General features: G+C 29.7%; 1 protein-coding gene across 1 annotated transcript in view; it reads left to right on the plus strand.

The window, feature by feature from the left end:
- Nucleotides 1-8,870: 8,870 nt before the first annotated feature.
- LOC125068827 overlaps nt 8,871-18,909 on the plus strand; it is a 49,385-nt gene continuing 39,346 nt past the window's right edge. The window contains exon 1 of the mRNA XM_047678147.1: nt 8,871-9,132. The gene's annotated coding sequence lies outside the window, so the exon portion shown is untranslated. The remainder of the gene's footprint in view (nt 9,133-18,909) is intronic.

The raw sequence follows: 18,909 nt of genomic DNA on the forward strand, positions 1-18,909 counted from the left end.
ACTGTCTCATACCAGTCTCAAATGTCTTCCCAAAGATGCAGGTTTCCACATTGTTGTTACTTTCCTTAACCGCGAACTATTTACTTCCAAGAGTTTATAATATGATCTTACTAACATGTATTCGTGCCGATTTTGTTGTATACAGTCCTAAAGGGAATTTGACTAAAGAACTAGTTATCCTGTTTTAAAACCACGCATGAAAAGAAGATAGTGTCATTATTAACAATAGCACTTTCAATCATTACGTTTATTCTTGTGAAAAATAATATTCGAAATCATTCTTGTACATTTTTTGTAGCTGAATTAACCGATATTTCTTTAATTATTATAATGATACCTTTTAAATTATACATCAGTACATACATTTACACAGTACAAACATTTAGTCGTTTAGCACTGTATTACAAAAAAATAATAATAATTGGAATGAGTAATGACAGTTATTGGCAATCATTCATTTCTTGAAAACCATTCAACAAATTAAAATTAATTGATTATTGCTCCGAGTCTAGGGAATTGTTAATTATAAATATAGAATTAAAAATGAATACCATTTTTGATCGTCTTAGAATCATTAAAGTTGCATTTTTATTTTATTTTGCTAAGACTACATATATACAAGATTTGATGATGAGAAACTTAGTTATTGTAAGAAATATAATACTTACCGTTATTATTACATCGCCAACTATTTATATGATAAGCAAATTTGTCCGTAATTAGACACACGCCCTTAAAAACCATAACACTAATACAAATTATTGATAAACGAACCTATACAAAATATTTACTGATAGAATAATGAATGGATGAATTGATATCAGATAATAATAATAAGCTATTATTTTAAGCTCCATTTGATCTCATTTGCCGTACATAGCTGCAAAAACAATATCTGTATAGCTTGTAACGCTAATAAATAAATATTTGGTTTACGGATACGTATATTAATACAAATTTAATTTTGATTCGATTTAAGAAAAAATCCTATTACTATATAATATATAATAACATTTCGCTTTTCTAAGTTAATAATTTATTCTGAAACGAAAGGTCGATGTCAAAGAAATAAAAAATATCGTTTTGATTAAATCAAATGGATAGAAGTTGTTTGAACTGGCTGACCGCCATCGTCATATTGGCCAATATATAGCCGATCGATATTACACATGTTCAAAAACTTATCAAGCTACATAATGGCTGTCACAAGTGATCGGCTTAATTAAATAGTTCAAAAACGATTGACATATACTTATTTTTTAAAAAGATCCATCTGCCATTGTAGAATAAATATGAGTATCATTTTCACCGATTCATATTGATTTAAACAAAACATTTTAATTAATATTGATTGCATGACTAATCAGACCTGCTGTCTTATTTAAACAAGGCGTATCTGTATTTAATATAAAAACAATAACGCATATTTACCACTAAACTGAAAATAAAATTAATGTTAGAAAATAAAAATTAACTGACTCTATAATGTAAAAATTAAACTTAAACCAAAATCTTAAGTACATAATATTTATTTATTTTAGTAATCAATGTAACGCAAAACAAGAAGGCTTAGGTGTGACTATACATAACATTGACCAACTTAAATTTCTAAATTTTGATCTAAGAAAATATTTAATTCAATCAAAGTGCTATAATAATTTCTAGTAATTGGTCATAATCGTTTTGAATAGGTGCTTTTAAAACGTAACGTAAATTTAATTGCTATTCACAATAACAGCCGACAACCCTAAATCATAAGCTATTTCGTAACTTAACTTATTGGTATTGGTGTTTTAAATTAAAATATTTATTCCTAAATTAATGCATATGAAATCTTGTCGAGATTCCGCGCGGTGTTGGTTTGTACACTGGCTTTTTAATTTTTAAAATTAAGGTCTTAATGTGAATAAATGTTTGTACGAGCTTTTGGAATCGGAATATATCAAAACAGCGTAACATAGATAAAAAATATCGTTATACTTTCCAAACATGAAATTAGTTACGCACGAGCATATAAACTTATTGCCTTGGCTTGTGGTAATAAAACTGTTTAACTATTAAAGTTACGCAAACCCGCCCTGTACGGCTTCCAAATTAGATACACTTGCTTCATTAACAACTAGTGCTACACCGAAATGCGTTTTGTGAAGCAACATTTGGAACGATAACTTATGAACATAGAGCTCTGACTAATAAATCGTTAGAACGTATAGACCACGACATCAAAAGATATTGAAACCGTCTTTTAAAGTTAAAATAAGAATACTTTTTTAATTGACTAAATTAAGTTTAAATCTAAAATATATCAATATGTTTACCAGCCTATTTATTACTATAAGTAAATACATTTGTCGAAGTCGAATGTGTATTAATTTTAATAAATAGTAAGAAGAATCTTCTCCTACTCAAAAAGGATAACATAGCCTTAAGCCCATCAGTGGGACGTTTCCAGGCTGTTGCTTTACTTTTCATCGTATTTTAAAACAACGACACATTTAAATTAACTTTATCGCATTAAAAGTGAAGGTAGACTAATTTTACTTTACATAGCATTTTAAAACTGCTCATTTAACTCACCTTATAGCATTAACAAAGTGTATGTAGTATTATAATACAACGTGTATTCCTTTAAAAACAAGCAAGACTGATTTAGTATAGAAAGCCGCACATCCACTCTACTTCACTGCAGAACATTGGTGTGGTCCAAAGTCTAAATTGTACCATAGACGAAATACAGCTCATATGCGGTTTAAGCAAAATTGATATCATGTTTATATTTAACTATGTTTATATTACACTAGTAATAATTACTTTCAATGGCTTATAGGTTCGTATGAATTCTTTTTAGTTCTTTTGTATGTATGATATAGATTTTAGACATTGAATGAGAATATTCGTGTTATTCGCAAATGCGGATCATTTTTTGAGTATTACATAATTTTATTATTTTAAGAAAATTCCTTAAATATTTTAAAGCACAATTAATTTCCTAATTCCTTAGAATTATTAAGATTATATATTTATATTTTCTAAGAATATTTATTAAGGTTATGTAAGTTGCGTATTTAATAAATTTTTTATCAATCCGATATCTTCTCTAATATAAACAGAATATATAAAAATCTCAATATTCATACTCGCATGATTTTTAAAAACGATATCGAATTTCTAGAAATATGTGTAACTTTTGGGAATTGGAATTCGTCACATAACTTTTACTAAGACATTGAACTTCTGCAAACTTCCTCTACTAATAAAACAATATCGATCAAATAGATGCTTTCAGTTTCAAGCTCAATTTTCGTTCAGAAAAAACAATAAAATGCCTCGCTTCATTTTAATTTAAGTGCCTTGCCATTCTCACTACTATTGTGTTTTATCATGGTAGGGTTTTGTTAAAGACTGTCTGCGCACCATGTATTTAGTAGTTATTTTACCGCCAAACAGCAATACATTGTATTCCAAACCTTCCTTCTTTCCTATGTATGCTAAGGTATGGTTAAAACACTTTCAATAATGACATACACTGTCAATGTTTTATGGCGGAGGTGACCTAAAGGCTAGAAAGTTCTAGCAGGTGACCGTTTTACTCGTTTGACATCTTGTTATTACCATCAATAAAATTATGAAGCGTAGTATCAAGGACGAAATGATTTAGAAAAAATTCAAAAGACTATGTATAGAATTAATTTAATAACTGTTTTGTGTAAATAATTGTTACACGATGAATTTGAATTGATGCTTTTTGAAATTATACTTAAAGCTAAATAAATATATTTAAAGAATTTCAGTACAACATTTTTTTATCGTAAACTCAACCCGCAATCACCTATGAATTGATCAAATGGTCGTGGTTTGTGCTTCATTCGCCACATTATCGCCCGGCTGTTATCCGTGCTATTTGCATGGTGCCGAAGCGCTGATATAACGGCAACCGTATTGGAGTACCGCTATTTTGGTATTGTTTACATATTTAAATTACAAAGGTCATTTATTTTTATTTCCACCACAAGCTAAGATGAAAATCCAGTGGTAGAGTTTTTTGCAATCGCAAGCTCAACTCACCAGTTTGCCTACCGCTAAACATTAAAACATTGCATTCTGGTTTCGGTTTGAAGACATGAGCTAGCGTAATTACAAGGAAAAGGGACATAAATATTATATCTAATGGTCGGCGGCGGCGCATTGACAGCTAGGAGTTAGGAGCGATTTACACTTCTCGGAGCAGAAATGGCTCAGTAGTTAGATGAGATGACTCTTAACCGAAGATTGCAATTCATGAATTTTCATGTGGCTTTATAAATCCACGGCTAGCCAGTGTAAGAACTGTCAAAACAACTCACTTTGAAGGAGGGTGTCGAATTTCTCTAGGGAGCGGAGGCTTTAGCTTAGCAAAGATTTATTAACTGGTACTTTTTACTTCTTGCAATGTAATTTATAGGCGGCACAATTAAATATCATGCCGATGGTTGTACTTTTCGTATAATTAATTAGAATAATAATAATATAATATTTTCCAATACTTAATTTTGGTTTTAACGCACAAAGTAAATAGGTGTTAAATTAGTTAATAATTATTATGCTAATTAAAATACCTCTTCATATTTTTATCGTATTAGGAAAGGAACTAATTATATTTTTTAATATTTATTAAGTTTTGAGCAAGGTGAAGCTATACTATGCCAAGGTTGTTCAACCCACGTTCACAATTTTTATCGTGTTTAATAATTTCTCTTTTATCTGTATATTTATGCTTAGTATTCATAAAAACAGGTCATGATTACGTTTTTTTTTTAAATTTTCAAATGTAGAAGCTGATAAAGTGTAATTAGTAAGTGGTTAGCGGTACCACCCATTTAGCGGTTATTTTAACATTATACATCAATAATAAACATTGTTGTGTTCCTGTAATTAAAACTTAACTTGGTTTGCAAGCCCGTTGGGTTAGGTAGCACTAACTTATCAGATAATTTACCGCCAATCAGCGGTACTTAGAATTATTGTGCTCCAGTTTGAATGGTGAGTGAATCAATGTATTTATAGGCACGTCGGACATAATGCCCTAACTTCATGTATATACTTTTATTTTATATCCTTCAACAGATTAATATAGAACGTAATTCTCTATGAAAAATTATACCATTTAATAATTTATCTTATTTAATTAATTTATCTTTAATTTATTTAATATATATGTCGAAAAAGTTCTCACTGTCTAATTATTAAATTCATTCCGATAGCAATTAATCGTGACCATGAATATAAACAACCTGACTTGCGTATTTCTAGTCTAAGTAATTATGAAGTAATATAATGTTGGGCATTGTGGTCATGTATGTTAAATTGTGATAAAGTTTTAAACTGAGCGTGGAGTTGTTTCAATGCCGCGGCCGTAGCGATTATTTTATTAATTTCGTAACAATACCAATATTTCTATTACACTATTAAGATCATGCAAGACACAAAGGAGGTCTAATTGTTAAAAAGTTATAAATATAAATGTAATAAATAGTGATTATAATAGTTGTTAAACAATGAAAAACGCAAAAGCACTTATTAAATTATTAACTCATAGAATTAGGTGATGTTTATGAATGTATTATTTTGTGTGGTTATAAGTCTTGCCTAACTATTTATTCACTACACACCTACGTAATTATTATAACAGTTATTCGGCATAGAATCTACACTTACATAACCTTCTAATCTACTATCAAATATATAGATTTAGAACTAATCAAACGCGGTCATGATTATACAGTAACTGTTTTTATTTTTTACTTGTATGCCTTAATGTTAATAATTCTTTTGTAAATCAAATAACTTTTTACTTCTTGTTTATGATTTGATATATTCGTAATAATGCGGTAAGCTTAAATATTTATTTATTATCCTTCTTATTTTAAATTACATTTATTGACAAATGTTTTTTTTTTAAAACACTAACTGTTAAAATTGTGCTCGACATTTGAAGTTTTGGAATCATATCGTTACATCACAGATTAAAAATCCCTCTATGTTATGTCGGATAGGTTATTCGCCAAAGCGTGCAGTAAGGCAAATTATTTTTAGGTTACACGTACATAATTCAAATTTAACGGGCGGTTATTAATTAAAGTGATATTTAAAAAAAAACACATATTTATTTACCTCGAAAAATTCGTATAATACCGGGTGAAAATTTAACAATCATTTTAATAACCTTATGCTTAATATTTGTTAATAAGAGTAAATCATTTGTAAAATATTTATACAAAATTTCTTAAAAAAGTTATACCTACTTAAAACAGCCAATAATTGCGTTAGTAAACTTAATAAATAATGCAATACGTTGCTTGCGGAATGTAGTCATTAAATTGACAGATGATAGACATTACTCTTGATATTTCACCACGTAAACTATCTGCAATTATAATACGACATATTAAAAAAGTCAATCATGAAATAAATTAATGAACATGTTAGAAATTCTACTAAAGCGCTTTAACTTTTACATACACTACAATGTAAACAAAATAATCTATCCAGTCATTAATCCCTAAACATCGAAATTTGTCGTTATATTACTTAAATAGTTCTTTTATTATTAGTTGATTGTTTAAAAATATAACACAAAACTTGCAAATTTATATAACATGCGATGCTAGTAGTTTAAATAAACTTCAAAACAAACCATTGATATGTCCATAATGTATTTCTGTTCTTGTTTTCCGCTTATTGTTCAGATTTCTGAACTCTCAATAATTTTCATACTTCATCAAAAACGGTATCTTCTATCATTTTCACATCAATACAAAATTCTTTTAAAACACTGCTGTGATTGCAAATATTCATTTTTAATACTAATCTATCAAATTTACCATCAAATAACAAACTTCTTTTTCATTAGCTTATTGCAGCCATGTAAACAAAATTATGCATTTCTTATACAAAAGTGTTTCCTTAAACGGCTCAATGCAAAACTTTTCATTAGTGGATATCGTCACTGTCATCGCGGTCATTGACACGTAGTGCTGTTTCACTTCCTAAGCGTGACTGATTTGAAGGAATAACTCAACTGACACGATATAAACACTTGCTTTCTATGGCTATTTAAGCTTAATTTTGTACGCCCAATAGAAAATCTGGCGCATGTTTTATGTGTGAGTGAAACAAACAATATTGAGGTACATCTTTATATATTATTAATATTATTAAATTGTGATTATTTGCTTCAGATATACTTTCTATTTACAGGTCTACAAAACGTTTTTCTTCATAATTCCTATAAAACTAGTTCCATTGGTATGACATCGAAAAATGAATGTAAGCGCTATTAATAAAAATATATTACTTTCAATGGAAGCCAATTTAATGCTATGATCAATAAATACACATTGTAGAGAAAACACAACTTTCTCATGCGATAAAAAGTTACAATTTTAATATAATATACAATAATAATATTAGTACATGTAAATATATTATTTGAAATATTAACACGAAAAATTATTCATAACTAAATTAATATTCATAAATAGGTATTCATTACATACTATAAAACAAAGTCGCTTACCGCTGTCTGTCCCTATGTATGCTTAGATATTTAAAATTACAAAACTAATTTTGATGCGGTTTTTAAAAGATAGATTGATTAAAGAGGAAGATTTATATGTATAATACAGGCACAATATAGTAGAGAAACACTGATAATTTTAGAGATTTCCGAAGTGATGTCGTAAAAAACACCTTTTTGCGCTTACATTGCAAATTCTGGGTCAACCCTACGAGATATATCAAAATAATATGCTGCAGTAATGTACACCTTATAAAGTTCTTCAAAAAAATCCGCGATGGTATATGTCTATCTCTTAGGGATAACCCACAATAACCATTTTATTTTTTACGAGAAATAATGGCTTATTTTCGAAGCGATTTTACACAATACAGCATTAATCCTTATCCAATTAAGTACCTTAAATACATTTTGCATTTAATATAAATCAATATGGCCCCGTACAGCATGTAATTTAAATAAATATTTACGAAGATATTACAGATTTAAAATGCAGGGACATGTCTAACGACTGAAAAACTGTGAACGTTGTATGACAATCTGTAGTATATTTAGTAGCAGCATTGCACCCGTGCGAAGACGGGGCGGGTAGCTAGTGTATTATAAGCCGTTTGTATTTTATGTTTTATAACATAGGTTGGGCAGATGGGCTTGCACCGCCCATCGTTTAACCACCACCAACATTGGTAGCTAGTAGATGTTAAGTTCCTTGTGCCTGTAGTTACTCTGGTTAACTCACCCTTCAAACCGGAACACGACAATCCTATCTATTGCTGTTTGTCGGTAAAGCATTATATTCTTATTATATTAAGAAAAATAAAAACTATATTAATATTTAAGATCACAAGAATTTATAAAATTAAAAAGCATTGGTACCCACTTTCTACATTAAACAACTTTTCTATCCAGCCTCTAAGATTAACAGAAAAATTAGTTCCTAGTTCCTGGTCGTCGACTTAAAATGAAATGGAATAGAGTTATATTTATATCTTTTTATTATGTATACAGTAAAATGTTAGATAATAGTTAAAAAAAAATAGTTTGTTATTTGACAGGTGGGTAATAATTATTTCTTAGTTATTTAATATTTTAATTAATATCGAAACGACTGACTAAATAATGTTTTTGGTAATGATTAATTAATCATGCGTCCGAAATTCGTTTTAAGTATACTTTGGAATCGGCATATTAAATAAGAGAAACAATTTTTTAATCTTTTTGTAGTCTGTAATCGAAACCAGTTTTCACGCCGAGAAAAATATAGCTGAGGTTGCAGCACGACATTCCTGGCAAGGTAGTCGATGTACATTGCTCCGTTGGCCCCAGAAGTCGCCTTTGCCGTCAGTTTGAAAGTAGTGTTTTAGTCGTTAAGACGCCTTACCAAGTAGGCGCGCGCGTTTTCTTTCACGGTGGTGTCAGTTTAAATTTCGAACAACCTAAACGTACAAAAATATATTATAAACTGTATTGTTTTATCAAAAAGTGGCCAGTGTTATAACTTTAATGAAATAACATAAATCAGTGTGCACACGTTTGGATTAGACACAACTTTGGACGCCGGTCAAATTGTTGATTAAGTACGTACTATATTAAGATGATTAGTAATGGAATATTAATGGCTTAATTGTACTATTATCACAATGCCCAAGTTATTACATTATAATTTAAATTAATTTAAACTAACACATGTCTTAAAGAAAAAAATATTTTATTTATTGTGTATTAAGAGCCTTTTTTTTTTTTTTTTTTTGTTTAACGAGGAGGAAATGCATTTACGCATGCCGCCCGGTCGGGGGACCGGGACGGGTATGTGGGACTCAACCGGGAACTAATGCCCCGTGCCAGGGCACGCTAGTGCTAATGCCCTGTCCTACCCACTAAAACCATCCTCGGGTTTCCACCATGCCGCCGAGTGGTGAGGCCACGGGATCGCCAAGGGCATGCAACCGCGACCCCACCAGCGGCAGCCGCCGTAAGGCGGCTGAATATACATGGAAAGCGCGCCTAGTGCGCGCCTTCCTCCTCATCCTCCACGCGGGAATGTGGCGAACTCCCCCGAGTCCGCCACTGGAGGCTGGGCGTCAACGAAGCTGACGCCCTGCGGCGGATAAGATGGTAGGCTCCGCCGCAAACCGCCGGTGTAAAACACCTGGGAGGCTCGAGTAGCGAGCCCTCCCACTCCCTCCTAGCCAACGAGGCCACTCACATGGTCCGCCCTGACGCCGATCAGGGACGTACCAGGAGCAGCCCCGCGGCATCCCTCCCGCCAGTCTTAGCCGTGGCCGACGAGCAAGCTCAAGCCGGCCCCGTTGCCCAGGGTACACCACGAGGAGGTGACTGACATGTACCCCGTGTATTAAGAGCCTTAAATTAAATGGTGTTTTTATTATTTATAATGTTTTAAGCAAATTCTTTTTTTAAATTCTACAATAGTCTTATTTATCGGAATGTGTTATGTACAATTTGTAAACATTTTCTCTATAAACAATTTGTAAACGCGATCACTGTGTAACGATATCGTAAAATTTGATAATCTTGTAACTCTCATGGGTCTTTTAAAAGGTGCAAAATTAACATATGAATATTTTACCGCCCATTTAAATTCAATCCCTTCGAAGCAGGTGTTACTTTACACATGGACTTTATAGAGAAATATGCATATATTATTGTGTATTTGTGCAAGTATTTAAAAAAAATGGCATGAAATTTAAATTAATAGTTGCGGCATCGTATGTTCTGGTTGCTCACAAATACAGAAAAATGTAATTATTACAACTCATAAAATATTTTTAAAATAAACTACACACTTAGATCAACTTTAAAATAACTAGATATATTTGACGGATCAAGTCTAGATTAGATTTCATTAATTCTTCAATACTATTATATATAAAAATATACAAAAATAATTATACTGTTACATATATGTAAATCACAGTCAGTTGTTGTTACAAAAGACAAATTAAAACAAATTTACTTGGTGGTAGGGCCTTTGTGCAAGCCCGTCTGGATAGGTACCACCCACTCATCAGATATTCTACCGCCAAACAGCAGTACTTAGTACGTATTGTTGTGTTCCGGTTTGAAGGGTGAGTGAGCCAGTGTAACTACAGGCACAAGGGACATAACATCTTAATTTCCGAGGTTGGTGGCGCATTGGTGATGTAAGGAATGGTAAATATTTCTTACAGCGCCATTGTCTTTGGGCGGTAGAGATCACTTACCATCAGGTGACCTATTTGCTCGCACGCCTACCGATATCATAAAAAAAGTATATATTATACAATTATTTAATGACATTTTAAAATGTGATAAATTGAGTTATCTCCTAATTAGTAACCCACAACATACACAAGAAATCGCATGGCTTACTGTACTCTCCATAAAGTTGACCTATTTCATACCACTTCTGTTTTATATTCCACCGAAAAAAAATGCCGAGGTTTTACATAAACAAAATATTTCGTATAAAAACATTTTTTTCCCTATTTTATATTCAAAGCAACAGCATTGAACGCGGATATTGAAAACATAGAGTTTTTCTCTTATTTCAGTGCTAGTTATCATGCTGTCCGTAAATCTGCAATAGTGCCTCGGATTTGTTTTTATTTCATACCCATTCGGTGTATATTTTCACAACTACCGACTGTTTGTTGACTTTTTTCGAAACTCAAACGTAACTAACCAAAAACTACGTTTGAAATATAGAATATAAATTGTAGCTATAACAAATTTTATGCCAACTGTATTACAGTCTGAAAATGAAAACGAAATCTCGAACGAAAATTTGTTTAATTTTATCGAAATTGAATAAATTAAACTGTAACAAATCTTTTATTTTCTACTTTTTCATACTTCTTGATCGAATTATACCTATGTCACTTAAAAAAATATAGGTTATATATTACTACTTAAATTTATCACAATATATGTAAATTTAATCTTGGAAGAATACAATAGATACAATACTATTGAAATATTATTCATATAAAAAAGTTTGATCGGTGACAAGATTATACTAATGATATAATATTTAATTTTACATCGAGTTCTGACTCTGAATTAGTAATTGAAAGAATATTATTCGATCTATCGCGTTAGATATAAGAAGTATTTTCACCCGCATTCCAACAAGAGATTTGCATAGGCATTAAATCTGTTTACAAAAACGATTTCTCGCCGGCGATCGGCCTAGATGTGCTTCGAACATGCAAAGAAGACATAACAGATTGTTTATAATACCTATATATAACAGCTACTTAAAACAAATTTATCTCACAACTGTTTTATAAGAAACTCATAAAAGCTTCAATAGCGTAAATAACGATGACTCAAATACATAAATAATTGTTGGATTTAGTTAAAGCTACTATAATACGAATTATAGTTCTGAATACGTATTTTGTTTACATATTTTAATAGAGTATATGAGAAGTATAATATGGATTAGGAAAACTATATATGATTTATAAAAAAATGTTTATTAATAATATATCATTATTATCAGAGTATATTTAAAAATCTGAGTATTATAAATGGTAGTTAAGACGGTAAAGAGAGAGCTTAGGATCGACTAAAATCCAGACCTTTTGCTCTTCTAAAAGACCACGAAAATTTGTTCCAGTCGATGTTAAAGCTGTCTAGGGTAATATCATATCCTTAATTAATAAAAAAAATCTCTATGTTCCTAATATTCACGAATAGAACATCGAGGCAGACGGCGTAACTGAAATAATATTGAATGAATATTTCAATTGAGATGGATAACGTAACTCACACATCAAATAACAACTGCATAACACTATAAACATAAACTTGTACAAAAAGATTTAGATAATAATTATATCAACGAATATATTTAATAACTTTTTATATATGCACATTAAATATATAATGATTTATTTACACTTTCACTTCTTTATGTAAGTTTTTTTTTTTTAATTAAAAAGTAGCAAGTTACTGTTTGAAGTAAATATTATTTTACTATACTTATTTTATTATTCTATATAAATACAACGTTTAATTTAATTGTTTTTATTTAAAAATTAATCTTATACCACTGAATATTAATTGATTAAAGTACTCTAAATATAAACACATGAGTATATATTATAGTTTAGAGTTTATAATGTTCCTCAATTAATAGACAAAAAATCACAAATCTGACAAGTACTTACATCTCGAGTTCAACGCTTTCAAACAAACGAAACCATCTCTTTAGATATAAGTATTGTGTATAAAGAACATATTAACAACAATTTAATGCATTTATATTCAAAATATATTTATTTTAAAAGGCAACGCCATAAATTGGAACAATTTAGTTCGAACAGGAAGTAATAACAATAGACATTGTAATGTTCCTTATAAAATGGGTGGATGTTACGTGACAAATAGAATTTAACAATGCGAGTTAGAATCCTACAGGTCGCCACAATACGTGAGTTAGAGAAGGTCGAAATTATTAAACTGAAGTAAAACTTCAAAGTAAAAGAACAAAAATAATAAATTTATTATTTTGGTAATACACCGAAACAATGAGAAGTTGGTGGTAGGGCTTTTTGCATACAAATATAGACATATATTATATATAATATATTCTACTGCCAAACAGAAATACTTACTTACTACAGGCACAAGGGACATAATATCTTAGATCTGTTTTTATTATTAGACGATATGATAACTTTTTTTAATAAGTATTTTTATTAATGGAATATATTCAATACCAAATGCTTATAACTTATGGTAAAATACTTTTATGTAAAGGTAATTTAAATCAAACTTTGATATTCCTTTATAATTCCTTTTATTATTTCGTGTGTAGTTTTTGTATTAAAATAACAAGTAATGAGCCTTGACGTAATAAATGTTGGAGAAACTGTAAATGTAACTGTAATAGATTATGTATCGTAGTGAATTATTATGTGTGATTATCTGATCTTTTATTTATGAAACCTGACTTGTTTATTTTTTATTTTACTATGAACATCGTATTCTCTTTATATAATAGAGTTTGTATTTTGACAGTGAACGAATGAAACGTGATATGCTTAAAAATCAAAAAGAATTTATATCAGATTAGACGTATGATTCTTTATCTTTGAAACGTAACAGGTATTTTATTTTTGTGTTTAAAAATAAAGTATTAAATACACATATCTTTCTTTCATTAGAACTTTCCCAGTTTTACTAATACTCCAAAGGAAATTGTTTTCATTTCTTCAATATATCAAGCTCTTAACTCAAAATCAATATCACTCTAAAACCACTAACGTATCGAAATGCAGGTCTACTTGTTTTGTTTATGGTATAAAGGCAAAGTCGTCACAATAAGGAATCCCTTCGTATCTACCTCTTAGACTACATTATAACATGAATTAAAATATATATCTAATAAAACTTTCTCTTGTATGGAAGTTAACCATTAAAATATTGCTACAAGTTTGTTTAGTTTTCTAGATACGCATGGAGAACGGTTTCCAATTAAGTTATGCGGAACGAATGCACTGAGTGAGCGTTTGTTATCACGGAATGGATATCCAATATCTGATAGTCGACAAACGTGTGGAAATTAAATATACTTCTAATTATGATGATGAAAAAAAAAATATGAATAAGATCATTGCGATATATGTGACTCTTTAAAGTTTTATTTTTTTTTAAATTAATTATTATATAATACACAAGAAAAGCAATGATTAGATCTGTTTTATAATAAAAAAAAAATATTATAACGGAGAAAATGTCAATACTATGTTGAACTATATTGTTTTTACAGGCAATTTCTTTCATAAAATAACACAAAAATCGAATTATATCCTAATTTATGTAGTATTGTATGTATATAACACTGATGACGATATACGAAAATATACATTCACACACAGTCAATTTTACACTGACTCAGATCATTTAGCACTATATAAATGGAATTACGTCGAAGTATTGGCAACATATGGGTCTGACTTAGTAATATTAAAACGGCAATACTTTATATTTTGATGTTTGTACGGTACAATTACGCCTGAATGGGTTCACGAATTTTAATATTTGTCATAGATTTCGCCTCTATCGTGCATAGAGTATACAAACATGTTTTTTTTTAATCTTACATATAAAATAATTTTATAGGTTAGATTAAAAAAAAAATATTAGTGTATTTTTTAAGTATGTGCATAACCATAGATAGTAAGTTATGCTTCTTTCTAATATATTAAAAATTCTTTGCCATGCCGAGGTTACAATACAGTACATAAAGAATATAATTACAACATAAAAAAATATACTTACGCCGAGAGAAACGGATGGATGACAGCTAGTTGTAATATATGAGATTTAAAATAAATACTCAATTAGCGCGAAGTATGTCAAAACAGTTACCGTTATAGTTCATTAGCTGATGATCAACTAGACCACCGTGATGTCATCTACGTACAACTACTTTGACCAGTAAAAACAGGACTTCCATAATAGTTCCATTACGTATACTATACTTATGTATGTTATATTATATTATACATATTTGTTAAAGAAATAAAAATAATGTGAATTCATTTTTTTGACTACACCACCAGAAATAATGCTTGGACATATTTATCCCTAAAAAAATTGGCAAAGGCTTAAATAAAACGAATGCAATTTTAATGCCAAAAGTCTTTATTTATCTCATAGTATTACAAAAAAAATAATATTGCGTTCAATAGCCCATTTATTGAGAAGGGTTAGCCTATAGGTACAACATCAGGCTACGATTCTCTTCGCGGTTCGGAGCAGAACAGTAACGCTTAATGCATGTAAAATCTCGCAGAACACCTAGTATATAAATCAATATTAAGATTAAAGCTACAAAACGCAAACCATAAATATAGAAGGATGATCTAACCTATGACAACATTTTTTCCTTTTAGGTTTAATGAAGCGTTTGTTATACAAACAATATCTAATTCTTTGTATAACAAACGCTTGTTATACAAAAAATATCTATTCACATCATATATGCTATGTATATTTTACTGATTTATAGCTATAATTAAGTTTTATTTTTCATATTTTCGGAAGTATTTGGAATAATAAAACGCTTCCTTTAAACTATTATACCAAATATTGCTTAATATAAATCAACCTTGTAACTACAATCTACTTCGGCCAATGTTACACGTTGGAAAAATCCGTGTTTGATCATTTAAAATTAAAATAATCTATTTTCACTTATATACGTTCTCTCCTAAGACTTATGAAACAGGGTAACTTTAATAACCTAAATAAAGAGGTTATAATATTATACGAAAGATTCTCGTAGTTTTCCAACTTGAATTTCGCAATGCACAGAGGATGCACGTCGAATATTAAGCTGGATTAATTAAGTATCTCTTGCGTGAAACTTGTTACAAAACTTACGACTTAATTTGCATCCGATCAATGAAAAGTTTATATACAAATGTTAAATCGTATTGTTAACAAGTTTTTATCAAGGGTTTTCAAAAAACAAAAAAAAAAAAAAACAATGGAGTATGACAAAAAAGGTTTGTTTCTGTAAAGTCATTTATAGCAAGAATATTTTAATGTGTTTTGGGCCCCCTATTATTTTAATAGTCTGTGTATACTTTAATTCACTTTTCTGTTTACATAAAACTATGTATTCAATCAAACTATTCATTAAAATATAACAATTTGAAATTATCACGCTTATTTTACATCATCAATTAAATCACCAAACTGTTATATTCATTTTGCTATTGTTATAACTTACAATAATATGTAGATTATATGCACGCACTGATTGTGAATAATAGTGTTTTGAAATACAATCTATTTTAGATATTTTAAAATGTTTTGAAACATTATTTATTTGTTTATTTGTAGCGCAAATTATAAAGCTAAAATATGTACGTATCATGGTTAAACTATTTGCTTCTAGAATATAAATAGCTAAAATATTAAAAAGCCTTTAGTAACTCAGTGTAAATTTATAAAAAAAAAAGTAGTTTACACAATAAATTATTACAATATCCGACTAAAAAACAAGTTCAATTGATTCGAAAAATAAATACGGGCCTCCATTATTATGTTGCCTTAAGGTCTTCAGATGTTTAAATCCGGCTCTGACAAGAGACACGGTATGTGCTAAATTTCATCTTACCCTGTGCATGGAACTTGCTTAAAACTCGGGTCAAATATTTGAACCATACATTCTAACATATGTGAAGTTAAATAAAATATTGAAATAATAAAAAAAAACTTCAACTTCGAGAACGAGTTAAGACAAGAGTGCATAATACGAGTATTTAGTTAGTATTTCAATACTGGACTGTTTAGTTTTTGCAGAGGATGTAAGATTACACAAGCGTGTTTTTATCACAAAGGCAATTACATAAGAACTTGTATATTATCGTACGTTATTGTGTGTTACGTAAGGAGCATCTCTCCACTTCCCTGTTTATATTATTTGATTTTAAGTTGCGTAATAATTATTAAAACATTCAGTACTTGATAAAACTATAACGTTCAAAATTGAGTTCCGTATATCTAAAATCAAAAACCATGATTAAAATCAGTCTGATTTATAACTATAATTATTTATTACGGCAATTAAGTAATCGTTTAGTATGGCCCGACTCAAATAACCAATTAATAATGCAAAATGCAAATGAATGAGAATTAAATATTCGTTTAAGAAGTTACGTATAAAGTATTCATACAGTAACTATATAAAATGTTTAATTAAATATTATTAATTAATTAAATAAAGAGAAAGAGTACTATGTATGTATATAAAATAATAAAAATATTATTTTATTTACTGTTATCAGTGTCGAATAGTTAGATGAAGAAGTCAATTTCGACAACTTTTTAATAAAATTTACAAATATAACTCAATACAGAACGCTCATTAATCGGATATTGCGTCATCGGCTGCCAATGACAAATCACTATTTACATTACTGTCGATCATCACCTCAGCGGTCAATTCGACTTTGGCCAGCATTTCACAGATTGGAGGTTCATGAATCTCCCATAAATAACGTTTACTGATCTCTAAAAATCGCCGATATAGCCTTTCGAAAACTTCGCGATCGTTTTCGACGTCTACGGATCACGTAATAAGGGTGAATGTACGATTGGATGTCATTGGTAGCAACACATTAGATTTTTCAGTTATATTATTTTACCAAAAGTTTGCTTTCGCTGGAGTATTGAAATGCTGACTTGTTATATTATAACTGTTTTTTCATACTATTTTGATATTAATGTAGCGAATCAAATCTAATATCATAACGGTGCTGTGATAACTTTCATCGTAGTAATTATATACGATTGATACTACCGTTTCATAACGAAGTTTAATTAAAATCGATGTTCAATACAAAACTATTTCGATGCGAATTTATAATTGGAACTAAAAGTTTATACAAACTACATATAAAATAAAATAACGTTACAAATATTAATCTGTATTTTTTCTCATAAACTGTACCTTCATATCGCGATATCGCTTCGATTATTTTTATTCGTTGGATAGAATACATTCAAACCAATTTCTCAATGAAGTCCTCAAATCTACATATTATAAAATTAATTTGTTCTTTATCCGCAAAGAAATAAAGGTCATTCTGTATTGAAAATGCCCATGCATAATAATTGGTAGAACGAAACTGCTTTAAAAGTCATGAAGAAATACTTTTCGCCTTCGGCGTGCAATGCTTAATAATAAGCTGTGTATTTAAATATTTTAGCACTCTTGGTCATGCCATGTTCAAGTTTGAAAGTCTTTCTTAGAAATTAATTATACAAAAGTAATACAAACACATACAGAAAATAATTCCAAATAATGTTATTTTATTTTAATTGTATAATAGAATGGAATTGCTTTAATGTCAAAAAAATAGATATTTGTAAGAAATATTTAAATATTTTTTTAATATTTTTGAAATGAATATGTTTTTATTTACAAAAATAATATTTATATACCTTATATGAATAGTGATTATTTCATATTGGCGACATTATCAACCATTAATAAAGTCACAAATTGTGGCTTATACAGGGGACAGTTCTGCTGTTATAACAGCCATGATACGTTCCCGATTCTATTGCAATCCAACTGCGACTATTCCTCACAAAAATAAACCTCAGCTTAATTGTAAGTGAAGATCAATTCTATTTATTTGTATCTTTTATGATAGGTATGAATATTGAACCCAAATTGAATAATGAACCCAATTATATTCCAAGACATTTTTGAACGAACCGCAACTGCATCGTGCAAGTTTGTAGAATACGAAAACGATAGAACAACAACGATTACGCATCGACTCGACGACGATGGAGTGACAATTTAAAAGAAGAAATGG

The sequence above is a fragment of the Vanessa atalanta genome, chromosome 14 (assembly GCF_905147765.1).
Source record: "Vanessa atalanta chromosome 14, ilVanAtal1.2, whole genome shotgun sequence".
NCBI lineage: Eukaryota > Metazoa > Arthropoda > Insecta > Lepidoptera > Nymphalidae > Vanessa > Vanessa atalanta.